This window comes from Equus caballus, chromosome 18 (assembly GCF_041296265.1).
Source record: "Equus caballus isolate H_3958 breed thoroughbred chromosome 18, TB-T2T, whole genome shotgun sequence".
In the NCBI taxonomy this organism is placed as follows: domain Eukaryota; kingdom Metazoa; phylum Chordata; class Mammalia; order Perissodactyla; family Equidae; genus Equus; species Equus caballus.
Window position 1 is genome coordinate 75,577,155 of NC_091701.1, and position 16,801 is coordinate 75,593,955.

The following is a 16,801-nucleotide window of genomic DNA, read 5'->3' on the forward strand; positions in this document are numbered from 1 at the left end:
AAGCGAGCGGGATGTGACTTCTTTTATCAGGCACAGTCCCTCTCTCAAGGGGTGTGCGGTGGTATTGGGTATGTGACCTTGCTTTTATAGTCATTCATTCTAAACACCACACGGTGGAGCTCGTTGTACATGGAATCTAAATGCCGGGATCCGCCGTAAGTTTGATGAGTCTGAAGTCACTGAGGAATGAGGATTGCTTCGCTTACTGACAGATTTTTGTAGATAGATATGTTATGGGAAACTGCTCAACAAAAAAGTTTATGAGCAGAATTTATTGACGTTGAAGGGGTTAAGTGTATGTGTCAAATCAGAGGGAACTTTCACCCACAGCTCTTCCTGGTTACTGGAACCAGAGACTGTCTCATTGAGGCCCTGCGTGATTACCCCATCCTCAGGAGGCTTTTCCGAATGGTGTGTGTCAGTCAGGATGACAGAGATTATGCTGCAGTAACAAGCAGTCTCCAAATCTCAGGGGATTGAAGCAAAATAGGGATATTTCTTGTTCACACCGCATGTCCAGTGGGAGACACCTGGGGACTCTGCTCTGTGGTGGCATCTCCCTCCCTCCCAGACACAGCTGATGGGCAGCCACTGCTATGATACACTACTTGATACACTGCTCAATACTATGGCAAATGAAAAAATACAACTCTGCTGGGTCTCACATGAATGTTAGACGCTGAACTTGGAAGTGACACAATCCATTGGCCAGAACAGAGCGCTACTGAACCAAAAAGATCCAGGAAGTACAATTCCATCAGGTGTCTGGAAGACGGAGAGTGAGAAGCACTTGGTGAGCAGCAGCAATGATTACCACATGCAGCAAGTAACTGTTTCTCTAGTTTGAACGCTAGGAATGGCTGCTGGAGAGCCAGTCAGCGCATACTATCGTATCAGAGAAATCAGAAGCCTAGGAAGAGAGAGGGACTTCCCGGAACTTTTTGCAATGTTCTATTAGCTGAGAATTATTGACTATTCTGCTAAAGGAGCCTGAAGATCAGGGTCTCTATTTATGTGCACCAATGATTGCAGATGTCTTTTAAGTTTTAAATGAAAAAGCACATAGAGCACCTGAATTTCGTTCTCTTCGTTTGATGAGATCTGCCAATGTGCATTAAAAAACCCCTTCGATGAATGGAGGCACCGTATGAAATCAAAATTGGTCAGCTAAGACCTAATACAGTGTCAATCTTATTATAAATTGTTTGTTGTTTCAAAATAATTTTAAGAAACTTAGATCAAATAAGACTTTATGGGAGTACTTACTCTTGGTCATTCAATCTCACAATGTGGGAAGATTATGCAAACATTGGTGTATCATTTAGGATTAGTTCCGACTGCATAAAACAAAAACTTTAAAAATCATGACTTAGATAATATAGAAGTAGTTTATTTCTCTTACACATAACAGAAGTGCAGAGATAGGATACTTTGGATTGATATGCCGGCTCCACAAAGAACCTGGGGGTCCAGGCTCCTTCTAGTCACCACTGCCTTCCTTAGAGTGCGACTCTGGCCCTCATAGTACAAAATGGCTGGTAGAGCTCCAGCCACCCTATCCATATTCTAGGCAGCAGAATGTGGGAAAGGAAAGAGTGAGCAAAGTGTTTACATCAGCTGTCTATTAAGATACTTTCTCAGGGTCACACAAAACACTTCCACTTAATTTCACTGGCTAGGAATTTGTCATATGGCCACACACAATTTTGGTGGGTCTGGGAAATATAAATATAGCCTTTTAGCTGGGTAAATTTTATCATCCCCCTAAAATCCTGGTGGTCCTAAGACTAAGGAAAACGAGAAGGCCACTAGCACTTTGCCCTAATTTGGCTGCTTGAGTCACGAATGAGCACAGACTCTGGGAAACAGCTGGCAGGCTTGCTTTGCCAGCTTCACTACCTCAGAGCGAGATTTTAGAGAGTCCAGTCACTTTCTAACTGGGGTCTGGAAATAGTCCTAAACATTGCCAGCTAACTTTTAAAACCGAAATGTAATGAGCCCCCAGAGAAGACTTTGATTCCAGAGCTGTTTAAGGATGCTCCAAGTCAGATGTCCAGACGCGCAGGGCCCATTTCCTGTTGTTTACAACACATGCACACATTCCTGCCTGTTGCAGTCTGGATACAGTTCATCCTCATCTTCAGAAATAGAAGCCTCCTCTGCCTGCCCCCTCCTCCCATTTTATAAACCAGTCAGTCTATTGGACACTCTAGCAAAATTTCCTGCATTGGTTTGCTTAGTAAATTACAGCTCCGGCTCAGTTTGATGTGAGAAGTAGCAAACCATCCTGTGTTACTTTTTGCCTTCATGTAAAGAAATCACCAGGAACAGCGGAAGAATCAGATGATAGGTTCCTTTTATGATCCTTTGCTTAGCCTCCGGCGTTTCGAGTACAGGTTACCTATGGGCAAAGCTGTACAGGGTCAGCAGGACACCGGGCCTGCCTTCTCCCCATCCCTAGCCCGGGTTTGAAGATTCTCAGCATGTACCTTGCAACACTGCATCCTACTCAGGGCAGCTGAGAAGCTGCAAGGGAGCAAAATGGACCTGTGTTCTGGTCTCCCTCCTTTCTAGCTTCCTTGGGTCTGTACTGCATTTGAATAAGCCCCCATGCCCCAGAGAACAGGAAGACACGATGTGGTTTATCCCGAACGGAAAGTAACCAAATCCAATAATTGAGCTGTTAACTAAACCATTGCTAGGAAAGAGACTTATCATTGCTTCCTAAAGGAAAAAAGAAACAACAACTTTAAAACCAACTTAAAATTTCTACCACCCATGAAATCACATGTTTTAGTTCCCGTCAAGTCCTCTGAGGCAGTGTTTTTTTCCTTGGAGGGCACTACGAAGCAGCAGCGTCCAGAGGGAGCCCTTCTGTGGGGCGGGCCTCGAGCTTTATTTGACTCCCTGTCTCCATCCTTACCACCACTCTCTACCTGCCCTGCTCTCTGTGCCTCAGTCACAGCAAGGTCGTCCCCCTCTGGGCATTTGCAGGAACTGCCCCTTCATCAACTCTGCTCTTTGCTCAGCTCTTCAATGGCTGGTCACTTCTCATTATTCGGTTCCAGTTTAATGCCATCTCCTCTAAGAAGACTTTCTGCTCATCCAGTCTAAAGCAGCCTGACCCCACCCCTCTCTATCTGCCACCCTGTTTCGTTTTTATCACAGCATAGACTGTCGTCTAATAGTTTCTTGTTTATTTACTTCTTATTGTCTGGCCTGCCTCCATCAGGGTGGCGGCTTCCAGGGTCAGCCTAGCGCCTCATCATATCTGGCAAAAGAGTCTGCCTCACTGGTGTTCAGCGTAGGGCAGAGTCTCTCAACCTCGGCACTCTCGACATGCGGGGCCACGTAACTCCGCGTGTGGGGAGCTGTCCTGTGCACTGAGGATGTTTAACAACATCTCTGGCCTCTACCCATTCGATGCCTTCTACTTGTGGCGACCAAAAATGTCTTCAGACGTTGCCAAATGTCCCTGGGGAAGAAGCTGGCCTGCAGTGGAGGAGCACTGGATTCGGCTGCTGGCTGTCTTGTTGCCGCTTGGACGTTCGCAAGGCAACTCAGACAGTCACAACAGCTGTGAGCTGCTGAACGCCTACGGGTACTGGGCACTTTTCTGCGGGTTTTACATTTAATCGTTACAACAACCCTTACAACAGGCACTAGTTATCCACATTTTACAGATAGGGAAACTGAGGCACAGAGTGATTGATAAACTTGTCTAAGTTCTTACCGTTAGTAAGTGGTGAAGCCGAGAATTCAAACTGGACAACAGGCTCCAGAAGTCTGTGCTAACAGGAGTGGACAAAGCTGTGGCCTCTCACGGTCCTGCCTCTGGTGGCCGAGACTGGACATCAGAAGGTCTCATCCCCCAGCCCACGCAGTCATGCATTCGGAGTGAACATGGGCAAGTGACAGCTTTCCTCTCCAAGCCTCAGTTACCTCTGTGAATAATAACAACAATATTAATAATCATAATAAATTTCCACGCAGGGTTGCTTTAGGAATTGATTGCAATAGCTTATGTGAAAATACTCAGCCTGGTTTCTGGCGCATGGTGAGTCCTGAATTCGTCTCTCCTTCATTTCCCTTGGCTCCAAGCTCCAAGCATTGAAAGCAGGTCATAAAGACCCGGGTCAGACAAACCTGTTGGGAAACCTAATCTTTAGGCAATCTGCAGGGTCTGTTGGTGCTGACCAGGAGGGGAAAGCAGTCCCCCAGAAACAGCCTGCCATGCTGGCTTCTCCTCCTCCTCGGCTAATGACCAGCAGCACAAACCATCAGCACTTTCCCATTAAGTCAAATGGGGCTTTTAAATCTGTGCTGATTAGATGCCTGGGGGCCTGGCTGACAAGCAGCCTCCCGCTCCATTTCTCGATGTGAGTCAGTGAATTAATTGCCTGAGCTATTGTTTTCTAACATGGCCAATTAAATGAGTTTTTGGGTGACTAACATGAGCCTCTCTGCCAGCAGGGGGCCTCCTTTGCTAACATAATTGAGTTGTGATGTCAGGCTGGCGGGGAGAGCCCCACCAGAAACTGGGTACCTTTGAAAAGTTCCCTGAGAACAGGGGTTCTAAATTTGGAGGCCACCGATCTCTACAGATAGAATTCTGTGAACTTGGACAGGGAAAAAAACTACGTGTTTCTTTTCACTCACCTCAGCTGAACTTTAGGATTTTCTTTAATTATGAATGTGTACAACCAATCACGGGTATTTGTAGATCCCGCTACAGCGGCTGCAGAGATCTTGAAATACCATTTATGTCCCTCAGGACATCAAAGTTGCAGCAGCTGGAGGACCTGCTGTAGATCTTGTTATTTGATACATTAATAAGAAGCACATAGAGACCTTATCACAAATTTGTTGTTTTTGTTGTCGGTATTTTAATAACTGTCTTTGGATACCATTAGTTTGGTTTGCAATCTTACGTATTTTGCTTAATTTAAAAACTTATTCTTTTTTTTTAGAAAACAAGATTTTATTTTTCCTTTTTCTCCCAAATTCCCCCCCCAGTACATAGCTGTGTATTTTTAGTTGTGAGTCCTTCTAGTTGTGGCACGTGGGACACCGCCTCAGCGTGGCCTGATGAGCGGTGCCATGTCCGCGTCCAGGATTTGAACCGTGAAACCCTGGGTCACCGAAGCGGAGCACGTGAACTTAACCATTCAGCCATGGGGCCGGCCCCGAAAACCCTATTCTGAGAAGAGGCCCATGGGCTTCACCAAAGTGTCCAAAGGGTTCATGGTACAAGAAAAGGGTAAGAACACCTGGCGGAGAGGCTGGTCCTTGAGGGGGGTCTTTATACATAGTCATTTTGAGTCATGACTCACCTCTTGCCCTCCGAACTTTTCCAGTGATATATACAGGTGCCACACATATCAAAACTCTTAGCTACGATGCTCGGCAGTGCACAGTTTACAACACCAGAATGAAATTTTGCTGTATCCAGGACTGTGTTCACTGAATTCTAGAACATCCAGGATGCCAGGACTGTGTTCACTGAATTCTAGAACATCCAGGATGCCTGTCCTCCTGGCCGTGGGCAGGAAGGGGCCTAGCTTTCCCAGCTGCCTTCGACTTCACATTTTTGTTATGCCTGGTTCACTTCCAGGGCTCAGGAATCTTCTGAAATCAGAGGAGTCTTTCTCCACACTCAGCAGTGAGATTCCGCTGCTTTCAGTGAAAAGCCCTCAGCACCCTGGCAGTGTAGCTTCCGGGATCAGTTCCCTCCCTACTCACATAAGAAACATTCTGAAATAACTATTGAGAAGGGGAGGAGGAAGTAGGCACTTGGAGTGTTTCCTTCCCCAGATTCTTCTGTTTTTTTCTCCACTCCGGGGAGATGGCTGGACTGGGCCAGGCTGAGGAGTCGAGTGCTCATGGCCAATGCTGATGGCTTATCCCAGGCTTGGCCTCCAGGGGCACAGTCGATGACTGTCACCTTAGCGCTTTCTCTCTACTTTCTGAGGCTCCTATTTCTCTCTGCTGCCCGTTCCCCTACTACTCCTCAGGGCTACCCTTTCACTCCCAAATCAAACCTTTCTCTTCGCTCTCTAGAAACACAACGATGACCCTCAAAGCAGTAATAATAACCAAAACCAATAACCACCCCCTTTATTTATTAAAGAGCTACACGTAATGTGCAAGTATTGTACGAGGCGCTTCTCATTTACCACCCCCTAACCAGCGATCATGGGTTGATAGTGCCCCCCCCCCCCATTCATGTCCACCTAGAACCTCAGAATTTGACCTTATTTGGAAATAGGGTCTTTGCAGATTTATTAGTTAAGGGTTGAGATGAGATCATCTGAATTAAGATTGGCCCTAAATCTAATGATTGATGTCCTTATAAAAAAGGAGAGGACGCAGAGACGCAGAGAGAAGGCCATGTGATGATGAGGCAGAAATTGAAGTGATGCTGCTGTGAGCCAGGGAATGCCCGGGGCCACCAGAAGCTGGAAGAGGCAAGGACGGATTCTTCCCAAGAAACCTCAGAGGGAAGCCAGCCCTGCTGATACTTTGATTTCAGACTTCCAGCCTCCAGAACTAGGAGAGAAAGAGTTTCTGTCATTTTAAGCCACCTCGTTTGCAGGACTTTGTTTCAACAGCCACAGGAAACTAACCCCAGCCTGCGAGATGGGTATTATTACCCCCATTTGTTACATGAAGAAATTCGGGCTCAAAGAGGCTTAGTACCTGCATAGATTTGCACAGCTGGTGGAGAACCTGGGATCTGAACCCCTCTCTAAGAAACCCCTAAGGCCTTCCACTGTCCTTTCAGTAATACGGGATTCGATGAGTTATCAACACTGATAATTGATGAAAGCAATTCATTTTCAAGTTTGAGGTGGACACTGGGCAGAAGATCTGGTAGGTGCATTGTAAAGAGGAGCATAGAAGCCTGTCTTCTCCTAGGCTGTCTCGGGAGGGAAGGGGAGAAACAGGAGCAGCTCTCCACCCTCTTTCTGCTGAGCTATTCTTGGAGTAACTTAGGTGGACCCTGGACCCTCCCCTGGGAAGCTTTGCTCTCCTCCTTTCACTGTTGTTCCTATCCAAACTATTGTAGGGGGCTCTACAGATGTTCAGATGAGGACCAAAGACCTCTCTCTGAGGCAAGCCCCTTGTGAGTACAGCAAACCCTCTATTTCCCTGCAGATTAGGGTCCAAAATGCTAGAAGGAACTTTTTTATGAGCCCACAGTGGCACTATAAAAGTGCAGGCTGAAGTCATCTGTTGGCCAGACTGTTGAACAGAGAGGGGTGCTGTCGCCCAGCTGTGCAATTTTTTCATGGGGACATTTCTAAGAAAATGGGTATCTGTCCCTATGAAGTCACTCCATTTCTGAGGCTCTTGGAGGTTTTGCTGTATTCCTCGTACCAGGCCCCGGAGTGTGGTGTGAAGTTCCCTGGGACGTTAGACGCCTGTGGACCCCAGAAGGTGGTAGCATGGTGCGTGCTGGCCTGGGACTTGTTACGGTGATGCTACCAGGATTCAACGGTGTCGGGTCACTTGACTGAGGGGCTGGCAGTTTATCAATGTCCCTATCCCTGGCTTGTCTAGAGTTACAAGGTTATACACTGACAGGAGAGTTTTTATTTAAAAAAGAGGATTTCTGAGACAAGATCAGTTTTAGTCTTAGCAGCCCTGATACTGTCACTTTGGGTAAAACTCATCACAAGTTCAAATCCAGCTTAGCTCTTACCAGGTGGGTGTCCTCAGGCTAGTCCTCGAGCTTCCCCGGACTCTGGATCTTTCCGCTGTGAAAATACTAACCCATCTCAAAGGCTTGTGGGAGACTGAAAATTTAAAAATCAAACAGGATATAAAAATGGGAAAGAGCAAAGTAATAAAAAATGTGTGTTATCCCCTTCATAATTTAATATTGAGGGTTATGGTCAGATGTGGATGTGGCCACAGATCTACTTACCAAAGGCAAGAAATAGATTATCTTAAATGAATTTTTTTTTAAAGCTGTCGATCCTCTTCCTTGTATTTCGCATCTAATTCTAGCAGGCGGGTAGAAAGGGGGAGTAATGACTTGGGTTGAGTGGGCCATTTTTGTACTTGTGTGCCAGATTTGCTGTTCTGGACCTCATGAGATGAGGGGTCTGTACACACGGAAGAGGAGTCTTTCTCTAGTCGCGTTTTAGCCAGGACCTGGGGCTCTTTTGCAGTGGGATCCTAGTGTCTTGCAGAAACGGCCTTCAATGTCAGCTGGTCCCACCTCCTCACCTGACAGGAAACGGAGGCCAGAGAGTCATAGCCTCTTTAGGCTTCATTTTCCTCATGTGCAGAATGGGAGTGACAGTCCTTACCCCAGAGGGTTTTTGTGTTTTAAGGCCGTGAAAAGGTACCTGGCATGTGATGAGCCTCATGTAAATGTCTGAGAAGCAGCATGGCTTGGTAATGAAGAGACAGTCAGATTTCTGGGTTCTTACTCTGGTCTTCCCCTTCCTGTTTTGTGACCTTGGGTGAATTAGCTGAAGTCCCTATTCCTTCATAGAACTGTTGCAAGAATTAAATTAGTTAATATATGTAAAACCCTTAGTGCCTGACACATGAGTGCCATACAGAAATTAATTCTTACTATTGTTATTTTAAAAGAGATTATGTGGTTTATATACTATTGCCTACTTAGTGGCAGAGGCGGAAATAGAGTAAAAAAGTTGGCTCCCAATTGTGCGTGTACCCTCCACCAAACCAACGCTCCTCTCCCAGGGAGCTAGTTACACAGGAGCACAGGGTCCATTTCTAACTTCTTTGAGGCCACTTCTGACTCCTATGATTACGATAAAGCTGCGTTGTTTATTTCATCCACCGGGATGGTAGAATGCAGCACAGCTTAATCAATAAGCTGTAAATAAGGTTCATCGATAAGCTGTTTGCATGCCCCTGGGACTGAGGAAGAAGCTTGGCCACTTGACTCCCTTAGAGAGAGCCAAAGGGAGGCCGAAAGGTGGAAGGAAGTGGATGAACTAGCGGCTTCCTGTTCCTGTCTGGGTTGCCCAGCGATGGCCCTTCACCCTGACTCTTCTCCAGAGGCAGTGAATTCCAGTCTGCAGTTTTCCCAGCCTCCACAGGCACACCCTGTCAGAGATCGGAATCTGTCCCCTGAAAGTCTGAGCACCAGCACCCGCCAAGCTCCCTTCCAAGCTCCTAGAACTTAGTGACCCCAACCTGCTCCCTTCGTGCCCAGCCCGGGTGGATGCTGCTGTGCACAGTTCCTGCCTCTCTGACACTTCAGTGCCCTCTTTCTGCCATTTCTTCTTTAATACCTAGTTAAAAATTCTTTGGGTTAAATTCTCACTGTTAAAATAATTGGGGTGGTTTATTTCTCCTAACGGAGACTCTGGCTGATACACAAGTGAATATGCATTTACAAAGATAAAAATAATACACAAATGGAAAGTCCTCTATCGCCTCCTGCCCTCCTCAGGCCACACTGGATGTGGGCATGCAAATTAGGTCTCCTGTGAGTGTCCAAGTTACTTCGTTCCTTCATTCCCTTGCTGTCTGTTAGTTACTCCATTCCCTAGAGGAAATCACAGTTATCAGCAGGAGTCTGTCCCTCCAGAACTTTAAAAAATACGTTGATATACATATATGTATGCAGTCTTATATTGTAGAGGATGATCACTTATGGAAAACAAAAGGAAATAATGTGGTATAGATATAATTATACTTAGCATTTTAAAGTCCTTTTTCTCTCTTCTAGGAAAAGAGATTTCTTTCATTTTCAAACCTTAGTTAGAATTAGATCCCGGTTCTCTCCTTTTAATTTGTTCCTGCTTCTTTTCACCAGTCAAAATGCCACACTCTCCCCTCAACTCTTTCATTTTTTTCTTTGCTGTTGACATAACTGATGCTAGGAACGCAGTAAGTGCACAATAAATGGTGGCTATTATTATTACCACGACAGAACCTCACTGCCTGGTTCTCCTTGAAAACCAAGCCCCAGGATAATAAGGTGTGAGAGCTCATTATAAGACGCTTGTGTATACTGATTATAAGGTGAGAACCCTAACTCGTTTTTAAACCATTACCAAACAGTGCAGTGAGAGGTATTAAGGAAAAACACAAAACCTGCAAGATGCTATTCTTGCCTTTACATTTCTTATGATCTAGCTGGGTACCTCTGCCTGGTGTTTAAACAATGTCAGACGAGGAAGAGTTCAGAAGGGGAAGAAATCACTTTCAAGTGGAGAAGCCAGCAAGGACTTCACAGAGGAAACGGAATTTGGGCTGAGTCTGGAAGGATGGCTTGGACTTGAAATAACAGAAGAGAAAAGCCAGAGAGAGTAATAAGAGGTCTGACCAATGTGATCTGGATCCTCCGTCACAGGGAAACAAGCTCCTTTCTGCACCACAGAGCAGGATTACACAGAGTCCACCATGAGGTGGAGCCGAGAAGGAAACGTCAATTTCTCCAGCCTAGGGTGGCATGATTCCATACTGCCATGTCCGAGATGCTGTAAAATTCATTTTCTTCTTTCTTCCACCTTGCCACAGTTCTGACAGTTACTTCCCTGTCCCTCTTTCCCGTTCAACACTGCTCAAGGACCCTCTCCCCAACCCAAAAACCCCAAACTCTCCGCCAACAAACAAAGAGGCAGGAAAAAATTTTTAATTTATATTTTTATTCACCTGAATCTGCAGACCCTGGGCTTACATTGAAAGTCAAGCAGCCCTGTTGCATTATCATTTGTAATCCCTTTAGATTTTTCCTTAACATCTCAATGAAATTCTCTCATAAATCCCCTTCCTTGCTGACCAAGTGCTGTGCAGTTGCTGATTTTGCAAGATACGCGTTAATGTAAAGTATGTCTCCTTTGAGTCTCTTTATCAGCTGGTTGCTCTCTGCTCCACCTTCTCCATATTTATGTCCTTATCAGAGCTACACACAGTATTTCAGATGAGCCTCACCGTTCCCCCTGCCATGCTGGAATATTGACTGTAATCCGATAGCCTATCTTGGACTTGGTTTGAGCGACTCTTTTTCTCATTGTGGTTAAAATGGCTTGCCTTGTAAATGCCAGAATATATTTTTTGCAGATTAGGGTTTTTACAAAGACTGGTGTCAAATGCTTTCCAGAAAGGTGTTTAAATTATTTGGATAGGCTGCATCTTCCATCAACATTTTCCTTTGCAGTTTAACCTCACAGGTTTGCAGGACACTTTCCCCACTGAAAATTTGTGCAGATTTCTTTGTAATTAAACATAACTTTCTTAGCGCTTCTTGTATTCAAGCTGCGGCTTAGAGCTTCACAACACTTTCCCCTGCTGTTGAAATCTTGAAGTCCATGGTCTCCCAGATCTTTTTTAAAAGCCTCTTTTCACAGAGAAGAAGCCTTCACAGCTTCTGTCCTATTCAGCTGTTGCCACTGATAATTTCAAAGACATATGCACAGGCTCTGCTCTGCATCAGGCAGCTGTTCGGTGGGTGCTGGCTGTTTGTGTTGGAGTTTGGGGCTCCGTATCTCCTTTCAAGCTCCCGCTTGCATGTTGGATCGCCTGAGAAAGGTTTGGTGCTTTCCCGGGGAGCGTTCAATACCGTAATCATTTTTTCATTTCAAGTTCCTTCGAGGCTAATTCACTTAACTGTTCTGACGCCTTCTCTGTGTCTAAATTCACATTTCTGCAATACAGTTTTGGCATTTATTTCATATGAGTAGAGCACATTTCACTTCTGTCTCATCCTTATCATTTCTCTCCACTTAATTTATCTAGGCACATGCCCCCCACTCCCATCCTTCCAGACCAAAGACCTAAAACCTCAGTTTTGCTGTTCTAGTGCTTGGACCAATGTCATGATGATTTATAAAGCACTTATTCCAGCATCGTGGGCCATTGATGCCACCCATTTAGCACCTTCTGCATTGCTCACCTGGGCTTGCCTATTGATTAAGGCCACTACCAGCTGCAGCTCGCTCCACATGTTCCATCCAGCAAGCCCTGGTTTATCAGCCAGTCATTTATGATGAGCATCATTTCAGTCATCATTGCACGATGTGCCTCTGGCACTTTTTTGATTCACATTCATAGACTGCAGTCACCCATAATTAAATCCTGTCGCTGTTGCATGAATTATTTTATCTAGTCATATTTAATTCACCTCTTTCTTCTTTTGGAAATCTGTAGATCTTTTGTCTATTCTGAAGCTCGAGCTACATCGGTTACACATTCTGGCCTTTGAATACTTTGTGCTAGCCATCATGCCAGGAATGAAAAGCAACCTGTTACCAATCTAGTTTCCTCCTTTATTTCTCCTGTGGTACCCAGGGGTTTTCAGATCCCTGCAATTCACCTGAAGACGGTAAGTGTTACTCTAGACCAGTGGTTCTCAACCAGGATTGTTTTGTCTCCCAGGCACATTTGGCAATTTCTGGAGACAGTTTTGGTTCTTTACAACTGGAGGTGGTGTACTATTGGCGTCTAGTGCATAAAGGCCAGAAATGCTGCCAAACATCCTACAATGCACATGACAGCTCCTTACAGCAAGAGTTATTCAGTCCCAAATTTCAATTGTATTGAGACTGAGAAAGCCTGCACCAGACCATATGATTCTAGATGGACTTAAATATGGTAATGACATATCTCTACATGCACCTTCCTAGATCCTTGGTACCTGTTCTCTGGGTTCAGGCACCATCAGACAATCCTTTGATAACGTATTGGTTTTCAAGTTCGGTTTTTAGGATTACGCATAGGTTGAAGTTGTGTGTGAGGAGCCCACATTTGCTCTTAATCCTTGCTAGCTTCTTAATCTGACCGGAAAAGAAATAACACAACCAGCCAGTGTACATTTCACTCACAAATATTTTTTGAGTGCCTGTTCCGACAGGCACAGTGCTAGGTGCTGGGGAATAACCATGAATAACACTGGTGTGCTTCTTGCGTCCTCGGAACTTGCAGTCTAGCGAAGAAGACTGACAAAACTGAGAAAAGCATTATGAAGAAAACAGAGAGCGGTGATACAGAATAATGGGAGGGAGGGAGAGGAGAGCACGGGAACCGGTTCTTAGTTTAGATGGGGAGGTCGGAGGAGACCTCTCGGAGGAGGTGACCTTCTGGCCAAGGAGTTTCCAGTCACGCAGAAGCAGAGGTGGAGGGGAGGATGCATGCAAAGGACGCTAGGCCAGACAGGCTCAGTGTGTGGGAGGGACCAGTGTGGCCACCCCACAGGGAGCAATGAGCAAATGGGACTATGCAAGGGCAGAGAGAAAGGGGAGGGCCACCCCATGCAGGTCCTTTAGAGCCATGGAAAACAGTGGATTTTATTCAAAGGGACCTGGGTCCTCCCCCACCCACACAACCCCCGCCAGCCCTTCCTCCCCTCATTCTTTAACTGCAGTTTCCTTGATCGTAGGTAAATGAGACACGCCAGTGCCTCTTCCAACCTACAGAGAGATTCTGAAGCTGCCTCGCTTTGGGGGCCTTGGCAGGCAGCGACACGGTCGGCTTAACAGATCTTCCAGGCTGGCGTGTGGAACACACAGCGGGAGATGGGAGACGGTGGGGAAGCGGCTCGAACCCGCTGGGGCAGCATCTGGGCTCGGGCCAGGCTGGTGATGTGGCGTTGGAGGAAGAAGGTGGCTTTGAGAAATCGATCTGAATGTCTTGCCTATAGATTGAATTTGGAGGAAGTTGAGGAAAATGTGGAATCATCTCAAGGCCTGTCCCACAAAACCACTCATGAGGGCATGAAAGGACTCCGGGTCACCTACTGACGGCAAACATCCGTCCAGAGGCCCCCTAAGTCCCCGCTTCTGGATCTCTCCGGCGAGTTATGCCTGAAGGTGGAGGAGAAGAGAAGAGGCAGGAATTCACTTGGTCATTAATTCCGACCAAGTGACCTCCATGGACCTGGGCCAGGGAGGTGGGACTCAAGGAGGAAGAGGTACAGAGGGCTGGGAAAGAGGAGCTGGAGGTCAGAGCAGCGCAAAGACCCTGACTGTAGCTCTCTATATCCCGGGGACTGCGGCCAGCCCCAGGGGACAGTCCCCAGCTTCCTTCAAAGACAAAGACTCTGTCTCTGTTTCTCCTCATTTCTCAGACTTAGCTTACAGAGGAGATGCGTTGGGAGAGACAGCGAGCTGGGGGAAGCACTGGCCCTGCCTGCCATCTGTCGGGAAGACGAGAGCCACGGGCCCAGCAACGACCTCTGGGTTCTCCACCTTGCTCTGGATGGTGGGACATCCTACCTCTCTCCTTTCTAGAATGCTCGGCACGTATCTCACTCAGTAACCCACAGAAAAATTCATGCAGATCATTCCATTTATATTCCCCATAATTTAAGTAAGCCAGCAAGGGGTCAGAGCTCTCTCTAAAGGATAAATTCTTCTGTACTCAGAGACCAAGTGTTTTTGGCCTGAAAGGCCTAAAATATATCTACTTGTACTTAGAACAAAAGAGAACCTACCTCAATCCCAGACTGAAGTCTGGGAGTGCACTTTGCTCTGAGCTCTGGGGAGTCAGCTCTTGCCTACCTCGGGTAATTTAAACATGACCTTTCCAAACGTTTTCATCCCGAGACAATGGTTGCAATCTCTTTCACCAGAGGAACAGAGCTCTTTCATTGTTTTCTTTATTGTTTCGGAGATGTGTGAGGCTTCCTATGTGCTCAGAGTCGTCCTTTGGAAATCAAGTCAGACCATTCCCGTCGGTGTTACACACTTCACATCCAGACGAGGATTCTTGTTCTTCCTTGGCTCCAATCTTACCTGGAACCTGTGTAAACATCTTTAAACCCTTTCCTGAGCCCACTCTACCAGGCTCGGTTTCTTGGTCCACCTGAGCCAAGGTGTAACAGGTATCAGCATGAAGGGGTGGGGGGAGGGGTAGCTGCAGGTTCTGTCAAGGGGCCTCTTCTCCCTGGATTCCAAAGTCAGGACTCATTGAGAAGCGCGTCCACTAGACTCTGGCCTATCCACAGGAGTTCTTTGGAAAACAACCAAAACAATTGCCCCCAATCTCTCTATTTCTGTCTCTAACTCTGTCTATCTCTATCTGTATCAACTCTATCTGTCTCTATCTCTATCTCTCTCTCTCTCTCTCTCTATCACTATTAATGTAGGCACATATGGCAATAAATATACGTCCCTTAATTGGTGCACAGAGTGTGTAGGTAAAATGGAGCAAAACAAGTGCTTTTTAAACCACAATGACCTGAATCCACTCTGTTCCTAAGGGACTGCACTATTTCTCTGGGAGTAGCTTGCCCTCTGTTTATTGAAAGGTAAGTGTCCCTGTTCTCCTCCCGTTCAGCCCCCTCCCACTGCTGCCCTGTCTGGTTTGAAGGGGCAGGAAGAGAGCATTAAGCTGCTCTCCAAAACAAATGAGAGGAAGAACAAAGGGAAAGGAGAGGGGTTGACAAATGTCACCAGTGGAAAATCAGCGATGGCAGGGTGGCGGTGGAGGTCACTAACGGACTTTTCAGGACAGGAATGTTTAATATTGAAGTTTCAAGCTGTTTGTTTCCTAGAGCTGTAGTGTAAACACACTGTTCTTCCCTGGCTGCCTCTGCTCCATCCCAACCGATGCTGTCAACATGTCAAGAAGTTCTGCTCTGTCCTCAAATGCCTAGTCGGGTGGTGTTTGGGGCCAATGAGAAGGAGAAAGCTGGGTCTCTCATCTGGGTCATGTTGGAGCAGAAAATCAAGAACAGCTGTGTGAGAAGAGATGTGAATGAGACTGAAAATTTGCAGGAGCAGCGTGTTAAAGCCAGAAGCGCGCTTGAGAACACGACACCAGGAGTTCACAAACATCCTGAGGAAGGTGTCGGACTTTTGCAGGAAAGGGAGTTCCTCTCAGCTCGATGTAAATCTGAAAGAATGGATAGCTCGGCTGCTATCTGAGTCCCTTAACATTCAAAGGACTGTGCAGGTAGGACCAGATACCTCAAGAATGCACATGTAACTTGACAGGTGAAGCACATCTGAGTCATTTATTCATTGTTCAATAAATATAGAGCAAATGCTATGTACCAGACCCAGTGGCCACATGATAGTGAACAGGACAGACACGGTCCTTGACTTTACGGAGGTGAAATTAGTGTGGGAGGAGTGGAGGAAAAGGTGGGGAGAAATGATAAACATTTAAACAAAATAAATGGTCAAAATAATTATAGATCCTATTCAATGTTAACTCTGGGAGGACTGTAATAGAAAATACCAAGGTGGGCTATTTCAGGTAGGATAGCCAATGAGGTCTCTTGAGAAAGTGACATTTAATCTGAAACCAAAGGCTGAGAAAGAACTTTCCATGTAGAGAGCACCTGAGGAAACCCTAGGGAGAACACCCTAGGCAAAAACAACAGTGAGTGCAAAGGCCCTGTGGTAGAAAGAGACTGGACATTTCCAGGAATTCAGAGTAAACCAGTGACTAAAACTTAATGAGAAGACTTGAAAGGGTATGAAATGAGGTTAAAGACTCAGACAATGGCCATTCTAGGTTTTGTAGGCCAAAGAGTGGAGTTCATATTTCCTTTTAAGCCCAGGGGGAGGTCTCTGAAGGAATTTAAGCAAAGCAGAAATACCATCTGGTGCTGTAAAGAGAACAGATTGGCCGGGAGCTAAAGTGGAAGCGGCAAGGAAAAAGAAAGGCTATTTCAGACCTCCAGGGAGAGATGGTCAGAACGGCCGCTGTGCAGTGGAAAAGTGTGGCCGGTGGGGAAGATGGTTTGGATGCATAGTTAAACAGACTTGCCAATGGATTGGATGTGGGGCCTGAGAGGAATTAGGGAAATCATTCCTTCAACAACTAAGTGCTGAGTGCCTGCGGTGCCCCTATTCTACTTGCC

General features: G+C 46.2%; 1 long non-coding RNA gene across 2 annotated transcripts; it reads right to left on the minus strand.

Annotated features, from left to right (window-relative positions):
- Window positions 1–649: 649 nt before the first annotated feature.
- On the minus strand, window positions 650–5,465 carry LOC111768787 (uncharacterized). 2 transcript variants are annotated; one of them, XR_011428605.1, is made up of 3 exons: window positions 5,334–5,465; window positions 3,734–3,944; window positions 650–765 (listed from the first exon to the last, which is right to left on the minus strand). It is a non-coding gene; the product is annotated as an uncharacterized lncRNA (long non-coding RNA). The 2 variants fall into 2 exon arrangements; XR_011428606.1 differs by lacking the exon at window positions 650–765 and adding an exon at window positions 1,368–2,401.
- Between the last annotated feature and the right edge of the window lie 11,336 nt (window positions 5,466–16,801).